Consider the following 18,803-nt stretch of genomic DNA (forward strand, 5'->3'; position numbering starts at 1 on the left):
TGCCATGCAGGAGATGGGGGTTTGGGCATTTCTGGGCTGCTGGGGCACTTGGAGCTTCTCATCCACCAACACCCCCAAGCACAGACAGAACATTCCTCCCCGTAACACACTCCTCTTTCAGGGTGGGAATCAAGCAAAGTAATTTACACCTGAATTTGTCCCTCTTCAGCCTTCCCTCCCCATTTTTAAAACATCACAGCCCAACCTTCAGAGTGTTTTATTCACTCTTTTGAGTTTGGGGATTTTGGACTTTTCCATGCTCCTAAATACCCTCCTGTAACTCCACACCAACAGTTTCAGCCACCACACCAGGAGCAATTGCTTGGCTTTCAAGATAAGCTGCCATTAGTCACCAAAGCTATGCTGTGCAAGATCTCCTTTCACTGTATCACCTGCCACTTGGAATACTCCAAAATATATGGACAGGAAGGAATACAAGACAAAAACAACAAAGATTTTGAATGGAAGTGTTAATCTGGGTACATCTTGTGCTTTGTAAGGGGGTTGGAGTGAGGCAGGGGTCAGTCTGTTCTCCCAGTGACAGGACTGCAGGAAAGAGCCTCAAGTTGTGCAGGGGAGGTTTAGGTTGGATATTGGGGAATATTTCTTCATGGAAAGGGCTGGGCAGTGGTGGAGTCCTCATCCCTGGGAGGGATTTAAAGCTGTGCAGATGTGGCACTTGGGGACACGGGTTAGTGGTGGAACTGGCAGCGCTGGAGGAACAGTTGGGACTCAATGATCTTAAAGAACTTTTCCAACCTAAATGATTCTGTGATTCCATGAACGTAGTGATTAATAAGTTATTTTATGGCAGGGAAGAAAAATGGCCTGACAGCCAACGCCTGCAGCCACCTCCAGCCAACAGCACAGTCCCCTCCTGAAGGAAAACACAACCCCTGTTACCTCAAAGCACACTCCTAGGCTGGGGCGGGGGAAGGAGATTGCAGGAATATTTTCCTGAAATGGAACGGGGAGATAAGATTGAGTGAGAAGGAGCAGAGGCTGCTGACACATCCAGAAGCACAGAAGCCAGTAAATATGCAAATAGGCACCATTCCTGCCAGTAACGCTCAAACCAACTTTGGTTCTGCTAAAATATATCACATTAAACAAGAGAGATAAGCCCAGCACGGATCTAGACAGAACAGTTCCCTTTCACCAGCACAGCTTTACTTCTCATTCAAGGAAATCCTGAACAAAGCTCTCCATTCAAAAAGTCTCCACTTTGACTAACCCAGTATGTGTGAATAACTCTGGACATTTACCTGTTAGTTGTCTAATCTGTCTATTAAAAACCTTACTCAAAGCCATAAAGCACCCTGACAAAGCTGCCTCCATCACCAATTACAAACCCTTCCCCAAGCCAGCCGAGGCCTTGCTGCCCCAAAGCCACCAACAGCAAATTTCACACGAGATGTCAGAGAAGACAAAATAAAGGCTGCATTGACCAGGTATTCCTGAGATTCCAGAGCAGGAACTGCAGTTGATGTGGCCTGATAGGGGATGACAAACTCTGGAGATAATAAAGGCATTACTTGGACATCCATTTGTTTTCCCTGGAGTTTGGAGAGACCCGACAAGCAGAAATAGGAAAAAACGAAATATATACAGGATTTCTTTTCATCTACAGGAAGTACAGACATGTGAAATAAATATATATACATTAAAACACCACAGGCAAAGAAAGGATTGCTTATTTTCACTTCATTTTATCTGCCTACCACCTCTGAATCAGCAACACGAGCTCAAAGGCCAGCTCCGGGTACAGTCTGAGCCACATGTTTTGCACATTTCTAAGCTCTTCCCTGCTATGGCAAGGACTGAACTCAGCTTCAGCAACTTATTCCAGTCAATGAGCCTGTTCCCTAATAGAGGAAAACCAGTACTCCAACCTTTCCTAGTAGAAGAAAACCAGTCCTCCAACCTGGCCCCCTTGGATCCTCTTCTGAGATTTCGGTACACCAGGAAGAGCACTGAGAACTTCAAGCAATTGCCAGCATCAAAAAACGAGTGTGGACAAAAACTGGAAAGATGTAAAAAATAAAGCTCAGACCTTTCCAGGCTGAACAAGCCTCCCACTGACGGCACAACACAACAGGAATGATTTGCCCAGCACTGCAGAGGGATTAAAGCAGGTTCCAGCTCTCCAGGAGCAGGAAGACTGCAGGAACTAGCATGGGCAGGAAAGCAGCCCCACACCTGTGGTGAACACAACAGAGAGCAACTTAACAAGGGATCCTCGGGAAAACTCCCAGGGCTGCAGCTCCTGAGGAGCTAAATGGAGACATAGGGAGGGGCTGGGAGAGAAGAGCCTCGGGAAAAGGGAAAAGCCCAGCAATTGGAAAATGCCAACACCTGTGCTCAGAGCTCACCTGTGCTCAATCCCTGCTCCTTCCATCCCAAGCACAAGCACTGGGAGGAAAACCCCAGGACCTTTGCCTCTGGTTGCCTCAATTTGACACCCACACTTGTTGGTTGGCTCCAGCATATGCTCAGAATTCCCTTATCCGGATTCTGTGCCTGCGATAATTCCCATTTTCCTTGCCAGGGCTAAGAAGGAGCCTCAGAGCTATATGCTGAGGCCCTGGAATTTAAATATACGATAACACTGTAAATAAAAGGAAACAAATTCCTTAAGGAAAACCTTTCTTCGTGCCAGATCAGTTCCCAATAGTAACTGCTCTGCTTTGACAAGAGATAAATATTTACAGTCTGAAACAGAGAACACCTTGTGTTGCAATGCTGGAACACAAACCTCATCAGTCCCCAGGATCCTTAAGGGGGGCTTTTGATATTTAAAAGAAAAAAAAAGAGAATTAAACCCCCAAGCTGAGCACTCAGAAGCTCCCACACACTATTGTGCTCATTCACCCCACCACAAGGAAAACCTCAAGGTACTCACACAGAGAAACTGTCAAACACACTGAACCCAGAACAGATTTTCACGAAAGGAGACCTCATCCCCCAGGGAATGTAGACAGTTTACAGCAAAAGTCGAAATTATTGCCAAGAATGCGCTGCCTTTTTTTTTTATTTATTTAAATATAGTCTAACTTGCTCCTCTTAGATGTTCCTCTAGTGAATGCAGACACTGAAGATTTTTCTTCCTGGAGCAAAAAGGCAGCAAGGAGGCTCAGATGTCCATGTCAAACTCCTTGGATTGGGAGATTCCACACTGGGAATACCCTTGGGAGAAGGAAGGGAAAGCTCAGGCTCTGTTAGGTTATCTCTCAGCTTCCAGCTGCCTCCAACATCCCAGCTGCATCAGCTCCTTCCAGCTAAGGAAAGAATGTGGGGAATGTCATTCATAATGGCACTTGGGAAGCCTGAGGAATGGCAAGTGTACAATAACTGGATATCCTTGTCCCAAGGAGGGGGATAACCTCGTGCAAGGAGATGTTCTCACTTCCAGCAGCTACCGCTCAACTCGCTCGGCTCTGGGGCCACTTTAAGCGAGGTAAACACCTAATTAAACAGGAATGGGGTTTTTTGTGCTGTCTGTGCAGTCCAAACTCCCATTTCTAACAGGGCCTGCACAGCCTGGCTGAGCTGTTACACTCCGGGATTCCATATCTGACGTGTCACGTTCCTCACCCAACTGCTATTTGGGCTTTTATGGCACGTTCCCTTTGAAATGGGGCGGCCCGACGGAAGAGTTCAATGTCTATCTCCCAGCCTCAGCTTCCTTACTTCCTCCTCCTCTTACTACCACAGGGAATTATTACCTTGTACAGAACTCTCCTGCCTTGGCCCCGCTGCTGCTCTGCAATCCCATCCCTGCAGTCAGCCAGGCCTTCTGTTCCCTGCACAAGTCCTCCCTTTGCTCCCCTGCTTCCAGCATCCCTGCACAGCAGTTTATTTTTAGACCAGCTTTTTTATAGCAAAGCCCAGAAGCAGCACACTTTCAGTGCCAAACGGGATTCAGTGTGATTTCTAACACTGTCAGTGGACAGAAGGACACCCAAGTTTGGTGGTCACAGAATGCTGGTGGGACTCCGTGCCTGTCACCCAGGGCTGTCCCCTGGGCACTTGCTGCAATGTTCTCCCAGCTCCACGTGCAGCTGCACGGAGAAGGATCTGATCCCCCAAACCAGCACACCCTGATTTTCACACTTGCAGTGCCAGGAACCAGACAAGAATCCCGGAATCATTGAGGTTGGAAAAGACCTCCAAGATCATGGAGTCCAACCTTGGAGCACTGAGTGCCACGTCCAGCCACTCCCTGAACACCTTCCAATGCCTGCCCACCCTTTCAGGGAAGGAATTCTTCCTTGTGTCCAACCTAAATGTCCAGACCCAGAGCTGTGCTGGCCCAGGAGAGCCCAGAGCTTCCCCCCTGCGGCTCCACAGGAATGTTGGCAGTTTGGGGTCCCCACTCACAGCCAGCTGCAGTCAAAGGGGAGATCCCAGCTGGCTTCCCCAGGGCTGGATCAGGCCCTGAACCACCAATACAGCCAAGGACAAGAGCCCAAATATCCAAAGCGAGGCTCCTACCCAGCTGTATCACCAGCTTAACTGGGGTCAGAGGTGGTTTTCTGATTACAAATTCCAATACTTGCCTATTTTTTGTGATGGTTGGCTGCTTTCAGAGCAATTATAGAATAACAGAACTACAGAATCAGATCCACCAGGTACCACCACCACTTTTATCTGTTCACAAAGCACAACCTAGTGCAGGAAACAGCAGCCAAAGATACCCAGATACAGAGGTGAAGAGACCGTGTAATCTGAGTAAAGGCACCCCAAAAATCACACAGTAAAAGTCTTTTCTGTTTTGAACCATTTCCAGTATGTCCTCATGAACAATATTTCAATGCCAAGGCCATCTTCTCCAAGGTACAGAGCACCAAAATCAGAGCTACACTTTGCCCTGAAATCACATCAGTAGAAGCTTTTCTGTCCTCTGGTCCAGAAGTTCTCCCACAGGTTTGATAATTCGTAACACAAAAACTCTTGATTCCCTTTCTCCAAAACAAGTGTTTGCAAAGCTTCAGGCAGGAGGTGTTTTCCCCAGTTGGAAATATTTCCTTCCCTGTTGTGATTAAGCCCGTCCGAGGCGCAGGGAGCAGATGAGGCCGCAGGGATGAACAAACAGGACGAGGCAAAGCCTGACAGAGACAGGCAAACACAGCCCCCAGCAAAGCATCCAACACCTACCACCTGCAATCAGAATAAACACTCGTTTCCAGTCCTCTCCCTCCTCCTTTGTCGTGCTCCCAGGTTAAAAATCCTGCAAGAGACAGCCCTGACTCCAGTGCCTCCAACCAGCACCTGACAGCAGGGGACAGTTGTGGAAGTAAGTAAGTAAAGTACATTTTTCTCCCAACCAAAGCATTGCTATTAAATTCAACCAGAAGATCAGTGCTGGGTGGGAGAAATGCACAACATGATCCTGATAGAGAGTCATTTATTTTGGGAGGTTCCTGTACGCCAAGTAGTGAGGAAGAACTGAAAAGCAACAGCAGCTCATGGTACTGCTGTCCAGCCCACTGGAAGGACTGGTTACCCAGCAGGACATCCAGCACCAGATTCCAACACTCCTGACTGCGTGGCCTCTTCGCCTTGCGTTCCCCTCCTCTTCAGCACAGAACAAGGACAAGGCACAGAGTTTTGAGCATTCTCACAACCAAACACCCGGGCCTTGCTCCAGCACAGTGCTGAGCAAACGTGGAGAACTCAGTCTGAGCAGCAATTCCCACCCCCAGCAGAGCCGAGGGCACAGAACCCAGGGGCTGGTTTGTTGTCCTACAGCAGGAACTGCAGTGGCAGACCAGGCTCCCTGGGGAGCGAGGAAGGGCTGTGCCTCACAACAACCCCACAGAGACCCTGCCAGCATCCATGGAATCACTGAGGTTGGAAAAGGCCTCCAGGAGTCCAGATATTAACCCAGCACTGTGAGGGCCATTTCTTTCCCCGCCCCTGACGATGCTCCAGCGGCACAAACCACACTCAGACTGCACCAGCTCCTTGGGAAGGCAGCACGAGGCACCTCAATGAGTTCCTGCCCTCTCCAGCTTTAGAAGAGGTGCCAGCCTTCATCCCCTCTGCAAGAAACATGTCTCCATATCTTCTGAGATATTCCAAGATACGTGTGTGCTCCCTTTTCCCCCAAATGGCCCAAGGGAACAAGCCAGGCTTCCCAGGAGGACAGGAAGAGGCCAAGCTCCGTGGCAGAGTCCTGCAACATTGGTCCCAGTGAGACTCTGAGGTTCCCTCCTGACTCACCCACAGCACCAGGGACAGCAATTTTATTTGAATTCTACCTCTGCTGGCTGGAGAAGGGACTCTTTTCCTGGGATGAAATGAGTTCCACATCTGCAGTGCTGTAAAATATAATCCTGCCTGCAGGAAAGCTCAGTTTTATCTACAAATTCTCCTTCCAGGAGAGGCCCTCTTGCCTCACAGTTTGCACCACAGCTCTTCCTCTTCCAATGATCCACGGGAATTCAATAATCTTTACATCCCTACTGGTTTGCAGTTGGAGCCACTGCGTTCAAAGGCCAACATCCCACTGTCCACCCCATCCCATCTCCTTCCAACTCAGCCAGTGTCCACAAACACCTGCCGTGTTCCAGGGTAGAGACTTTCTCCCTCCTCCCTGTCCTGTTTTAGCTCCCAAGGCTAAAACTCCCAGAGTGTTCCAGTTTTCGGAATCCTCGTCGTTTTAAAGGCGTGAATAATGCAATTTTTCTTCACCTTTGTGCAGGTTATTTGGGCAGAAAAACAAATCCCTCCCACTCTCCAGGAACCTGCAGCAAGGCAGGTTTTTTTGCTCTCTGGAAGAACTACCTGTATTTAGGATTTTAACAGAAACAAGAACCAGGTAAGTGTAGCTCCTATGGGGAAAAATGTAACCTTCCTAATACTGTGAGCAACACTCCCTTTGTGAATACTTGGGAATAGCACACAACAACAGGATTAATTCCCTGTTTCAGGCTCCCAACGTGGATCCTTTTCTTGGAACGATGCAAAAGTTTTGTCAACACAACCCCAGAATTAAGTCGAACATTATTTCTCCGAGCAAATGCAACATAAGCTGTTGGAGCACATTGGGAAAATCCAGCCGGCAGAAGGATGGGAACTGACTGTGACAGCCCCGTTATGAATAACAGCTATTTCTCAAGTTAAAGCAAATTCTATCAGCAAACCAACACCACCACGTGCCCATGACAAATGAAACCCCATTTTGCACAGAGCGACTCGCAGTGTACTAATGTTCACAGAAATTAGCTGTAATTAAGTCTCACTGACAGACACCTCATTAAAGGCCCCGTTCTCCCGAAAAATTAATAAAGTGAATTATTTCCTGCTTGTGAAATATCAGAATTGTTCACTGCTCATAAAAGATACATGAAATTCAGTTCAACTGGATGTCAGTGCTCCCCGGGATGAAAGAGTGACACGCTTAAAAAGACATTTAAAACAACACACTGCTCTGCTGCCAGCACCCAGAAAGAGATGCTCAGCCCCTACACATGATTTCATCCCAGGGTGGCAAAAAATAAACCCCTTAAAATACAATTCCTCAGCCAGCAGCTATATCTATCTATGTATATAAATAAAATAACTGGGTTGCTATTAAACGCACATTAAACAAAAAACAAACCACCCCCCTCCAACAAAACAAACAAAAAAGTAACAAACAAACAAAAACCAAACAAACAAACAAAAAACCAACCAACCAAACAAAAAAAAAAGGAAAATTAAGAGAACATAATCTTGATCAAACTAGAAAAAGAGGGTTCTAATTAGCTGGTTCTAAGATCCAGTTTTCAAATTGTCACTTTTGGGGGTTAAATGCTTCTCATGTGAGGAACAAAGGGTCAGGCACTGCTGAGGGCACAGGGCTGAGTGTGCCCATGAGCACGAGCCAGCACAAATTCCCCTGCACTAGGAGATGGCAGTTGGAAGCAGATTTTGATCAAACTTTTCTGAAGTAACACCTAATAGAAAAATGAACCAAAAAAACCAAAGTTGATCAAGAGGCGGCCAGGAACGAACGCCACAAAAAAAAGGCCTGAATTTTTAGGGAGCTACAAAGGGAAAACCACCGAAGCTTTTCAAGAGATTTTACAGCCTTTTCCTAATTGTTCCCTTTTTCAACATCATTATGCAACCTCCTTGTGCTTTCCTGCTTCTTCTACCCCCCTTCTTTTTTCACCCATTCCCTCTCCCCAGTTTCTCCTGGATGCTGTGAGGCAGCTCCTTTAAGACAGCCAGAAATCCAGTGCAGATTTTTCTCTCCTCCTCCTCCTCCTCCTCCTCCTCTCAGTTTAAACTGCCCAAATCTTTCCGGTGAAGAAGCGTTGCCCAAAATCTGCTCACTGCTCAAGCAGCCCTGGCAATGACAGGCAGCACTTCATGAATCATCTGTTATATATTGCCTTATCAACACAGTCCACTGCAGGAGAAAGTAAACCTGGCCCACTTTGGCTTTGTGCAGAACACAATCAAAATGCAAGTGGCATCAGTTGCTGGAGCGCTCTGAGGAGCTCCCTCCTCCAAGGACTCAAATATATATATATATTTATATGTATATATGAGACAACCTAAACTGAACCACAATGCTGAGATCCCTCCACCACACACAGCTTTTACTTTAATTTTTTAGAAGACTATTCACGCCTTTTCACTATTTTGCAACATTGCTATATTTCTAAGTATTAAAGCTTTAGTGTTTCTGCTGTTTCTCAGCTCAAATTGAGAGGTAAACACACATATTTGCACGACTTTTTTAGCCCTCAGCCCTCTGAGCTCCGCAAGTGAGGAGAACCAGGTTCCTTCCACCCGCTCTGGAGCATTGGTGTGCTTGGATCTGGGGATCCTGGGAGCAAAGGGAATGGGAAAGAGAAGCCACCCAGGGGGGATGTGGGCTCGAAACTCAAAAGCAATTATGAATTCAGTGGCAAGACACATCCTGTCACCTTCTCTGCCCAGTAAAACATGCTCTTACAGAAGCACTAATTCCAAGGATTCCAGCAGGACTCTGATAAAATGTAAACCATTGTACACCAGGTAGCAGGATTGAAAAAGATCACGGGAAAGCGATGGGATAACTGGAGCAATGAAGTAGGAGATGACACCACCAAAGAAACCAGCAAGAGTACTTGGCAAATATTTAATGAGTGTCATTACCAGTGGCCAAATAACATGTTCAATTAATATTTCCTTGTGGTTTGGGACAAGCTTTGCTGTTTGGAACAGGCCAGCAACAGATACCACTCAGCAAATCCATTCCTCTGGTAACATCACTGTGTGTGCTCACCCATGGATGCAGGAGGAGTAAAAATACAGTCCCAAGGGCTCAGGGCCTTAGATTATACATAGAGATATATATAGATATACACACAATGCCAAGGAGTATTTCTTTCCAGTAAATACAAATATCCACAACACCAAGGAGTGTGACACAATCACTGTAAAGGATGCTAAAGAACTGTTTTAACCCCAAGATTCAGCTGGCACAGCAGGGCAGTGAGCACTCAGGTTTTTATGCCCTGAAGGGAGCATCACTTCAGCACACACTTAGAGCACTTAACCCACACAGATCCAGGCTGAGCTCGGGAAAACACGAGGACAACCAGTCCCATTGAACTTACAAAGGCAGGCATGGCAATGGAATAGTGGAAGAGGAAGGAAAACTGGCCTAGAATATTTGATTCTATCACATATTATGCATTTGGGGGCAAGTTTTTGTCTCAACACTTGGTTTGGGACTGTTCCTGTGTAGAAAGTTTGCGGCTTCCCCTGATTTGAAAGCCGCACATTAATCTTGAGGCCAAGTTTCAGGATCACAGATACACCTTAGGCTGGCTTTGGAAGGCCTGTTGCATAGAAAGTACAAACCATTTCAAAGAGGGATTAAGAGGGCTAACTACCCTGAACCCATGGACTCCTGGGCAGTTTTAACCTTCATTTTTAACAAGTCCAGCTCCTCACCCCTGCAGCTCAACATGAGACTGAAGGGTGAAGACTCACCTCCACCTTTCCAGCAGCTATGAACAGGCAGCTCCTGGGCTTCCACTCGAGAAAATCCTTCCCTGTGATGCGGTGAGGCCCTGGCACAGGTTGCCCAGAGAAGCTGTGGCTGCCCCATCCCTGGAAGTGTCCAAGGCCAGGTTGGACAGGGCTTGGAGCAACCTGGGCTAGTGGAAGGTGTCCCTGCCTGTAGCAGGGGTTTGAATGAGATGAGCTTTAAGGTCCCTTCCAACCCAAACTATCCCATGATTCTGTGGCAGAAGGAGCAGAGAAAAACAAGCACAAGAGCTGGAATTCCCATGAGCTCAAGCTGCTGCTTTTGAGGAGAAGGCAAACCACAAGGCCACTGCTCATGGTGAAAGCACAACGACCTGCCAGGTTGGACAAAGCTTCCATCCAAAACCTTCCCTAACCCAGCACAGGTCCATGGGACCTGCAAACCTATCCCAATCCAGATGCTCCAAGGGTTCAGGAGGTAGCTTGGAATTCAAGCCCCTAAGGATCTGGGCAAACCACATTTCTTCAAGACAACCCCCCAGCAATCTGCACCCACCGAAACATCTCTTACCAGCTCCTGTTACCAGGTAACTCCCTCAGGAGTTCATCATCAGGTGTCTGTAAACACACCACTCCTACCTCAAAAAAAAAACCCCAAAAAAACCAAAAAAGAAAACAACAACCTAATGTTTGTTTTTACTCTTTTGGTGGGGTTTTTTTAACCTTGTTTGTTTGTTTGTTTTACTGCAATGTTGGTTTTACCCTTTCAGCAGAGTTGCATCTTCACCAGCACAAAGATTATGAGATAAACTACTTTCTTTTCCTATTTTCAGAGACTCATGGAATGGTTTGGGTGGGAAGGGACCTTAAACCCCATTTGTTCCATCCCCCTTCCACCAGCCCAGGTTGCTCCGAGCCCTGTCCAATATGGCCTTTTTTCATTCTGCCAGTGATTCACCATCAAAAGACAAGTAACAAGTGAAACTCAGCTCCACTAAGGAGTTCACCTGCATCCCACATCAGGATCTTGATATCCTCCACCTGCCATCTCCTCACTGGACACTCCCTGGGCTCCTCAAGAACTTCACTGCTTCCCCTCCCACCTGCCAGTTTTCCTCTACTTTAGGACAGTCTGTTTAGGAGGAATACAAGGAACACAAGCTTTTTAAGTGCTTTTCTTCCCTGTCTCCGATCCCATTAAGCAAACGACCTATTCCTCTGGTATTCCGAGGTGATTTTCCAAATGCTTTTCCCCTTCCTAAAGCCAAGCCCTGAAGCAAAACCAAAAAATACTAGAGGGTGGCAAAGTTAAGATCTTAAAGATTTAGCTGCGTTTTTTTTGCACCGAGTTCTGCCCACCAAGGGCAGGGCTGATCATCAGCGAGGGGAATCCGCGGGACGCACGTGCCGGGAGGCGAAGGAAAACACGGAATCCTGGAAAGCCGCAGCTTCCACATTTCGCTTTCTCCAGAAAATCTGCAGTCGCTAAAACTTACTCTTTCTAACTGGGTGGCATTTTACATTTCCAAATGCAATTGAGTGAGCGTGTTGCCATGGTGACGGCAGGGTTCTGCAATAACTTTGTTGCCTCGTAATTGCTGTATATTTGTATACAAGCAGCTGAGCTTTCTTAATTCCAGTGCCCTCAACTCTTCCCCAGCGAGGCTGCTGCAGCTTTTTAGGCTCAGAACTCCAAACAGTGGTGCTGGAAACATCAGAAACGATTAAAACTCAGCGCCGCGACCGCATCACACACACACACACACACAAAACCACCACGGAGCCTTGCCAAGAACCAGATTATTATATAAACTTCAGAGCTCCCGAGCTTTTAAAAATGTTGCCGTTACAACAACAACAAGAAGAAAAAAAAAAAAAGCCCAATTCAGATAATTAACTCCAGGTAGCTTTTGGCAGCGGGAGAAGCACTTTGAGGGCAGCGAGTGCAGCACGAGTCCCATGTATTGACAGGCCATGATACCAGTAAATCAAAATGCACTGGCCAGGGGGATTATTCCCTCAGGAGTGAAATTCGCTGTGGTTCCTGGGGCCAAAATAATACTTGCTCCATCTTTTCAGCCTCAAATCGACTGTGGGAAATGAGCACGGCAACGAGGTGCCTGGTGGGATCAAAGGGCAAGAAACGGGCAAGAAACGGGCAAGAAACGGGCAAGAAACGGGCAAGAAACGGGCAAGAAACGGGCAAGAAACGGGCAAGAAACGGGCAAGAAACGGGCAAGAAACGGGCAAGAAACGGGCAAGAAACGGGCAAGAAACGGGCAAGAAACGGGCAAGAAACGAGAGCACCGATATCCCGCCGCACGCCCCATCGCAGATTTTAACAAGCCATTTTCACACCCTGAATCCACCCACACCTTTCCAACACCGATCCCCCACTCCTCGGGAGCGTTTTTAGAGCTCTAATGCAGCCTGGAATATGAGGCAAGGCTGGAACGCGACGGCGAGGAGCCTAATTGATGCGAATCCGCCGAAACAGCCTTACTGCCAAGCGAAAAAACCACCAAAAAAAAAAAGCACCTCTTCCACTATCAGCAAACGGGCGCACGACACAATTACGCAAGTGCTTTGAGCGAAGGGCAGGTTCCCTTCCCTCCAGACGCTGCCCAGCGTCAAATGATTGTTATGGAAATCCATCTGCTTACCCCTGAGCTGCCAGAGGGCCGCGGACGCTCCGGGAACAACATTTGGGGAGCGGGGAGCGTTCCGGGGAGCGCCGGGATCGCGCAGCATCTTCCCTGATAAATCCCTGCAGCAAAACCCACACGCGGCCGCCGGGCAGCACCTCCCTCCCCGCTCCTCGCCAGCCTCAAACCTCCTCCTTAGGGGTTCATTTAGCCCGGCGTGCAGGTTTGGGGTGATTTTGCCCCCCCCAGGTTCACCCCAAAAGGTGAGTTTTGGGAGATGAAGCTGCAGCCCTGGGCCTCGGACCTGTCACTGCCACCTCCGGGCTCGCGGGGAGCGAACACCGTGTTAATCCTCCCGGGCGCAAGGAAAAAGCCATTTTTGGTGGTTTTTTTAAGGAGGGGGGTTCGAGGCCGCGGGCCCGGCGGGAGCGCGCAAACTTTCCGCAAGTCCCGCGTTATTCCCGGGATAAGAGGAGGAGTAGGGAGGGGGGCAGGGATGGAAGGACTGACCCCCGGGCCGCGGCCCGCTCGGCGCCGCAGGGCCCCGCCGCGGGCGTCGCCCCCGCCGCCGCCGCCGCAGGGCCGCGCCCGCCCCGCCGCCCCCGGGGCCGGGCCCCCGCGCTCCGTCGCTCCCGGTCACTCACCGCCGCCCGCATCGCCCCGCCGAGCCCCGCACGGACCGAGCCCCGCACGGACCGAGCGCCGCCGCCGCCGCCGGGGACGAGGCGGAGCCGCGGCCGCCCGGGAGGGGCGGGGCCGGCGCGGGCGCTGCCCCCGCCCCCTGCGAACAGGCCCCGCCCTCCCCATTCACAAAAACCGGGGCCCCGCGCGATGATTGGGTGACGGCGCTGCCCGTCACGCCCCCCTCCCGGCCGCGCCCCGCCCGCCGCCGCGCGCCACGCCCGCGCCGCGGTGATGGCGCGCGGCGGGCCCCGCCCCCCCCGGCGCCGCGCCGCCCAATCAGCGCGCGACGCTGGGGGGGCCGCGCAGCTCAAATCCGCCCGCCACCGCCGCCGATTGGCTGCGCCACCTGCCCGTCACCTCCTCCTCCCGCCCCTCGCCCCCTCCCCCGACCCCACAGTGCGTGCGCGGCCCCCGGGAGCGGCTCGCGGCGCAGCGCGCGCGGCCTCTTAAAGGGCCCGCGGCGCGGGCGGCGCCGGTACGGCCTTGGGGGCGGCGGCGCCGCGGACTGACCTGTGCGGCGGACGAGGCGGGGAAGCGGCGCGGCGGTGGGCTCCCCCCCCGGCGCCGAGCGCGCCACCGACGGACTCAGCCCGTGACGGGACCCGCCATCTTGGAATTTATTTTTTCCCCCCCCCCACCGCCCCCCCAGATGGGCAGTCACGTGGCGCAACCATTTTCGCGCCGCGGCCAATCAGGACGCGCGGGTTATTTATAGCCCAGCGGGGGGAAGGGAACCAATCCGGCCCCGCCCCGCGCTCCCGCCCGGCTCCGCCCCGTGGCGCGCGGCCCGTCGCCATGGCAACGGGGGGGCGGGCCGGGTCCGCCATGTTGGCGCTGCGCCCGCGGCCCCTCGGGGGTCCGGGAATGGGAGCGGGATCCGCGTCCCTGAGGAGCCCGGCACGGGGCTTGGCACCCCGCGGAGGGACGGCAGCCCACACGAAGCACAATCCCTGCTAGATACACAGTGCCGTAATCAAACAGGAAACTTTTTTTTCTTGACCCGGTTTTCCGCACCCAATCCCGAAGGGCTGTTTTGTTTTATCCGTCAAGCGTTGTCAATAAGACCGGCGAACTGCTGAAATGAGGGATAAAAAGGCAAAAGGGGCAGGGCATGGTTCAAAATCTTTGCCTGAATTGCCAAGAGTCAATAAATAAATAAACAAACATAAAAAGGAATTGTCCTGCACTTACCTCTACCTCTGTTTTCCTTTCAACAGTTCAACATTTAACTGATTTTTTGGTATTCTGAGGAGTTACCCCATTGAACTTCGATTAATGCACTGCCTGAAACTCCCCCAAGTCCTGCTTCAAACATTCCAGGTCATGGGAAGCAAAATATTTCAGCAACTCGGGCGAGAAAGTGAGACGGGATCCCATGGGAACATCCCACCTGAGATGCTTTAAATACTCGTCTCCTTTTCCCAGAGATACCCCATCCCTGGAATTCTCCAAGCCCAGGTTGGATGAGGCTTTGCTCAACCAACCTGGGATAGTGGAAGAGGGACTTCCCACTAAAGCTTCCGAGGAGTTTCTTCCCATCCTCGCCTGAGAGAAGCTGAACCACGACATTCCCGCTCGTAGGCAGCCATCCCAGCCCGCTTCTGCTGCATTTGATTAATTGGCTCTTGCTAAATTGTTTTTAAAACTTCCAGATTTCCCTTAAAGAAAAAAAATGAACTCGTGTCGTTCAGCCATCTGGATTTACATAAATTCTGGGACCTGATGGGAATCACTAACAACTCTGTCCCTCCCTCAAAATTTGCATGTATGTGGTAGTATAGAAACACTGCTCCTTTTTCCTTTGACTTTTTTGGGACATTTTCGTTTGAAAGGGCCACCCTTATAAAAATCCTTGGAATATTGATCCGACCCTTACAGTTGCTTTTTTCCTCATGCTGGGAACGGGCTCCCCAGGGCAGTGGGCATGGCCCCAAGGCTGCCAGAGCTCAAGGAGTGTTTGGACAATGCCCTCAGGGACAGTGTGGGATTGTTGGGGTGTCCTGGGCAGGGCCAGGAGCCGGACTGGATGATCTATCAATAATTTCCTCATCCCTAAAAGTGCTCAAGGCCAGGTTGGAGCAACCTGGTCTAGTGAAGGTGTCCCTGCCCATGGCAGGTTGTTGGAATTAGATGAGCTTTAAGGTCTCTTTCAACTCAAACCTGTTCTGGGATTCTGTGATCCCTGTGGGTCCCATCCAGCTCAGGATGTTCTGGGATTCTCTACCCTAGTGTTGGCAGAGGTCAAAATGACTCCGACAGTTCCACCAACAATAACATCCCTTTAACTTTAGCTTTCCATCTTACTTTATTTTTAAGAGATTAATTTATTCCTGTCAACTTGCAAACATTACATTCTGATTATTCTAAGATCGAGCCTACAGGCATCATGGCCTGCCCTGGAGCCCAAAATTTCGGGCTATTCTGCCTGTGATACCCACCTGAGAACACCACTGGCATTAAGAACACTGCTTCTACCTAAAGCTGAAGTCCCTTTTGTTTCATTTTTAGCTCCTGTGGGCTCGTGGGCTTGTTTGTTGTTCTTTGGTTGGTGAGGTTTTAGGTTTCCTCGCATGGTTGTTCTGCTCTCAGTATTGAGGGCCAGCTTGTGTGCTCAGATAGATGGATGGAAGTGTGTATAAATAATCTTTATATTATTTTTAAGTGTCGGGAGACCTATGGGTGGAAGGCCTTTAGGACTAGAAGGTGACTAATGCCAGCTGTGACAAGGGAATATTTGCTAAGGAATCCGATGCTGGGTGGTCATCATCCGATGCTGTGGCAGCCAAGTGAGTGTCTGCCCTCTCTTGTCCCCATTTCCACTTCAGAATTTAGTCCCAAACCCACCAAATATGGGTTACAACCAGTATTTTGCCTAACTGGTCGTTGAAGCTCCTAAACACAGCCCTACCTATGTCCCCTGTCCCCATTCCCCCATCACTAAGGGCTGGATGTTGAACTGCAGACCTGGTCCCTCTCTGCGCCACTGAAGTAGTTTCAAAAGAGGAAACAAGAGAAGAAAACTGTGCCCTAAAAGTTGCCAGGGAGTGTAAGTTTTATCTTCAAAATTTGATTGATACCCTACTAGTGGCTGTGGGTGTGAATTATGTGTCTCTATTAATATCCAGTCTAGGCTAACCTGTGCATAATGACAGAAAATTAAACCTTTGTCATTCTTCATGTAAATTAGACCTCAGAGATTCACAAGGAAAAGGATTCTTCCTATATGTTAAATCCAACATATTGGCTATAGCTGTATATAGTCTGTTTTTACTGTAATTGCAGCTGAAAAATTTACTCAGAAGCCATTTCAAGCAAAAAATAAAAATCTAAAAAAAACCCCCCAACCTTGGCAGAGCTAATTCATAAAGATTTAAATAAAAAGCAATTACAGAACTTCCCGCCTACCTCCACTTCATCTTTAGCTGAACTCCTTGTTTGTCAGGAATGGTTCCATTTTTTATGTTCTTAAGCAGGAAACAGCCATCACAACACTCCAGCTTAATTTCCCTCTCTAGTCACACGGAGCTGCTGAAAGTAAAAGAGGTGTCTCAGCTTTCCACTCTGATCCTGCCTCTCCATGGCCTAAAAAATAAAAGAGGATAAAGTGAGGAAAAAAGCCAAGAGGAACTTCCTCTGGAGCCTAGACAACAAGGACCCACTCCAAGTCCCGGTGCCACTTGGTTCCTTGGAGAAAGTCAAACCTAGACACAAGTCCCTACCTGGTGACTGCTCCCTCTTCTTCGTCCTGATCCAACAGTCCTCATCCCTCCTCTCCCTTGGTTTTCCTGTCCCACCCATCACCCTTCTTTGCTTTATCTCCCACTCCCATCTGTTCTCTATCCTTCCCTCAGCACGTTATTTTCTCCTTCCTGCCATCAAAAGAAAACCCAAACCCCAGCAAACGAACGTGGAGCAGAGAATGTTCAATTCACATCGCCCCACTCCTGTGTTTGCCACCCCAGTACCTTTACTTTTGTGCTTTGTATTGTTTTTCCTGGTGAATTTTGCTCCAGCTGGGACTCCTCCTTCTATCTTGGTACAACACCTCTTGCAGAGATGAACATTTCTTGTTCCCCATGCTGCCAAATCCATCCCCTGAGCAGTCCTGCCTGGCTCAGTGGAGCTGTGAAGGAGAACAAGGTGGTTCTCCTCCACTTTTGAGGCTGATGAAGCCTGGCTTTGGCTGTAAAAGCCATTTTCCAGCTTGTCTGCACACCCAACACTTCATCAAGTCTTCAGCACTCAAGGCCTGAAAAGCTTAAACTCCGAAGCAATAAGAGCCAGACTCTGAGAAACAACTTACTGCTGTTGGTTTGGGCAAAATCGAGTCCCTGTCCCCCACCTGAGGGGAAAAGAAAGCAAGGAGTGAGTGAAGCTCCAAGTGAAGGTCACAATGTAAATTTTGCTCTCTTCCCCATGTTTACTTTCCCTCCCCCCCCCGTTTTTTTTTTTTTTTGCTGATTGGATTGTTATGGCAGTCATTTTACAATGACTAAGTAGAATGCACTTTTACATTAAAGTTCCTGGCTAAAATTTGATTTTTCTGGATTTTCTAAGTTTCCTATTTATTTAGCAGCTTTGCTCTCAACTATATTATAGAATATCCTGAGTTGGAAGGGATCCACAAGGACCATCATTCTTTTATGCAGAGAAGAATTATTCTGTGGCCATTACAAACCACTGTCCAAAAGTTCTTACTGTGTCATCATCCCTCTTGATTAAAGGGAAGAATTAAAGAGTATGAAAGAAGTCTCTTTTCCCCTTCGACTGTCTTTTTACTTCAGTCAATTTTAGTAGCACACAAAGGCTTAAATTTAGATAAAACCAAGAAATAAGTCTAAAATTAATACTGAATCTTGCTGAAGTCGTGGCTACAATAATTGCTGGATTTCACTTTGCTTAACCAGTGATTGTTTTCTGATTTTTAATAGTAAAAATAAGGGAAATATGTATCAATTTATGACATTTAGTTCCTTGAATTTTCCTCCATGGCAGCTGCTGGGAGAAAAACGTGGGGTGTGTCTCTCTATAGTGGGAACCTCGGGGGAAATATTGATTCATTTTTTTTCTCTTCTATCTCTTTCAACCAGAAAAACAAAACAAAACAAAAAGACATCATACAGGGCAAAACCCAACTAAAATCTAAATAAATGTAAGGAACAAAGGAGAAAATATATATATATATAAATAAAAATATATCAGCTTGGCCCCTGGGTGTTGGTTTTACGTGAAGATCCTGACTTGCAGCTGAATGACTAGTAGGATATTTTTCTACTGAAATATTGATAGTAGATTACACTAAACCACAAACTATCTCCATAAAGCCCATCATTTCTAATCCTAATGGTGTTTTCTTTCCCTTGGCTGACTCCTACATTCATGAGATGATGGCTTTATTCTATCTGGGGGAAAAACTTTTTACCATACAGCTAAATTAACTTGTCAAAAGACTTCAAACTTCGGAAGCTTTTACAGCTCGATTCAGAGCTATTATTCAGG

The 18,803-nt window shown here is 48.6% G+C and overlaps 1 protein-coding gene across 1 annotated transcript in view; it reads right to left on the reverse strand.

Annotated features, from left to right (window-relative positions):
• The window catches only part of HDAC4 (histone deacetylase 4), a 190,295-nt gene extending 176,359 nt beyond the window's left edge, over positions 1-13,936 (reverse strand). Inside the window, exon 1 of the mRNA XM_064660250.1 lies at positions 13,815-13,936. The gene's annotated coding sequence lies outside the window, so the exon portion shown is untranslated. The remainder of the gene's footprint in view (positions 1-13,814) is intronic.
• Between the last annotated feature and the right edge of the window lie 4,867 nt (positions 13,937-18,803).

The sequence above is a fragment of the Pseudopipra pipra genome, chromosome 7, assembly GCF_036250125.1.
Source record: "Pseudopipra pipra isolate bDixPip1 chromosome 7, bDixPip1.hap1, whole genome shotgun sequence".
NCBI lineage: Eukaryota > Metazoa > Chordata > Aves > Passeriformes > Pipridae > Pseudopipra > Pseudopipra pipra.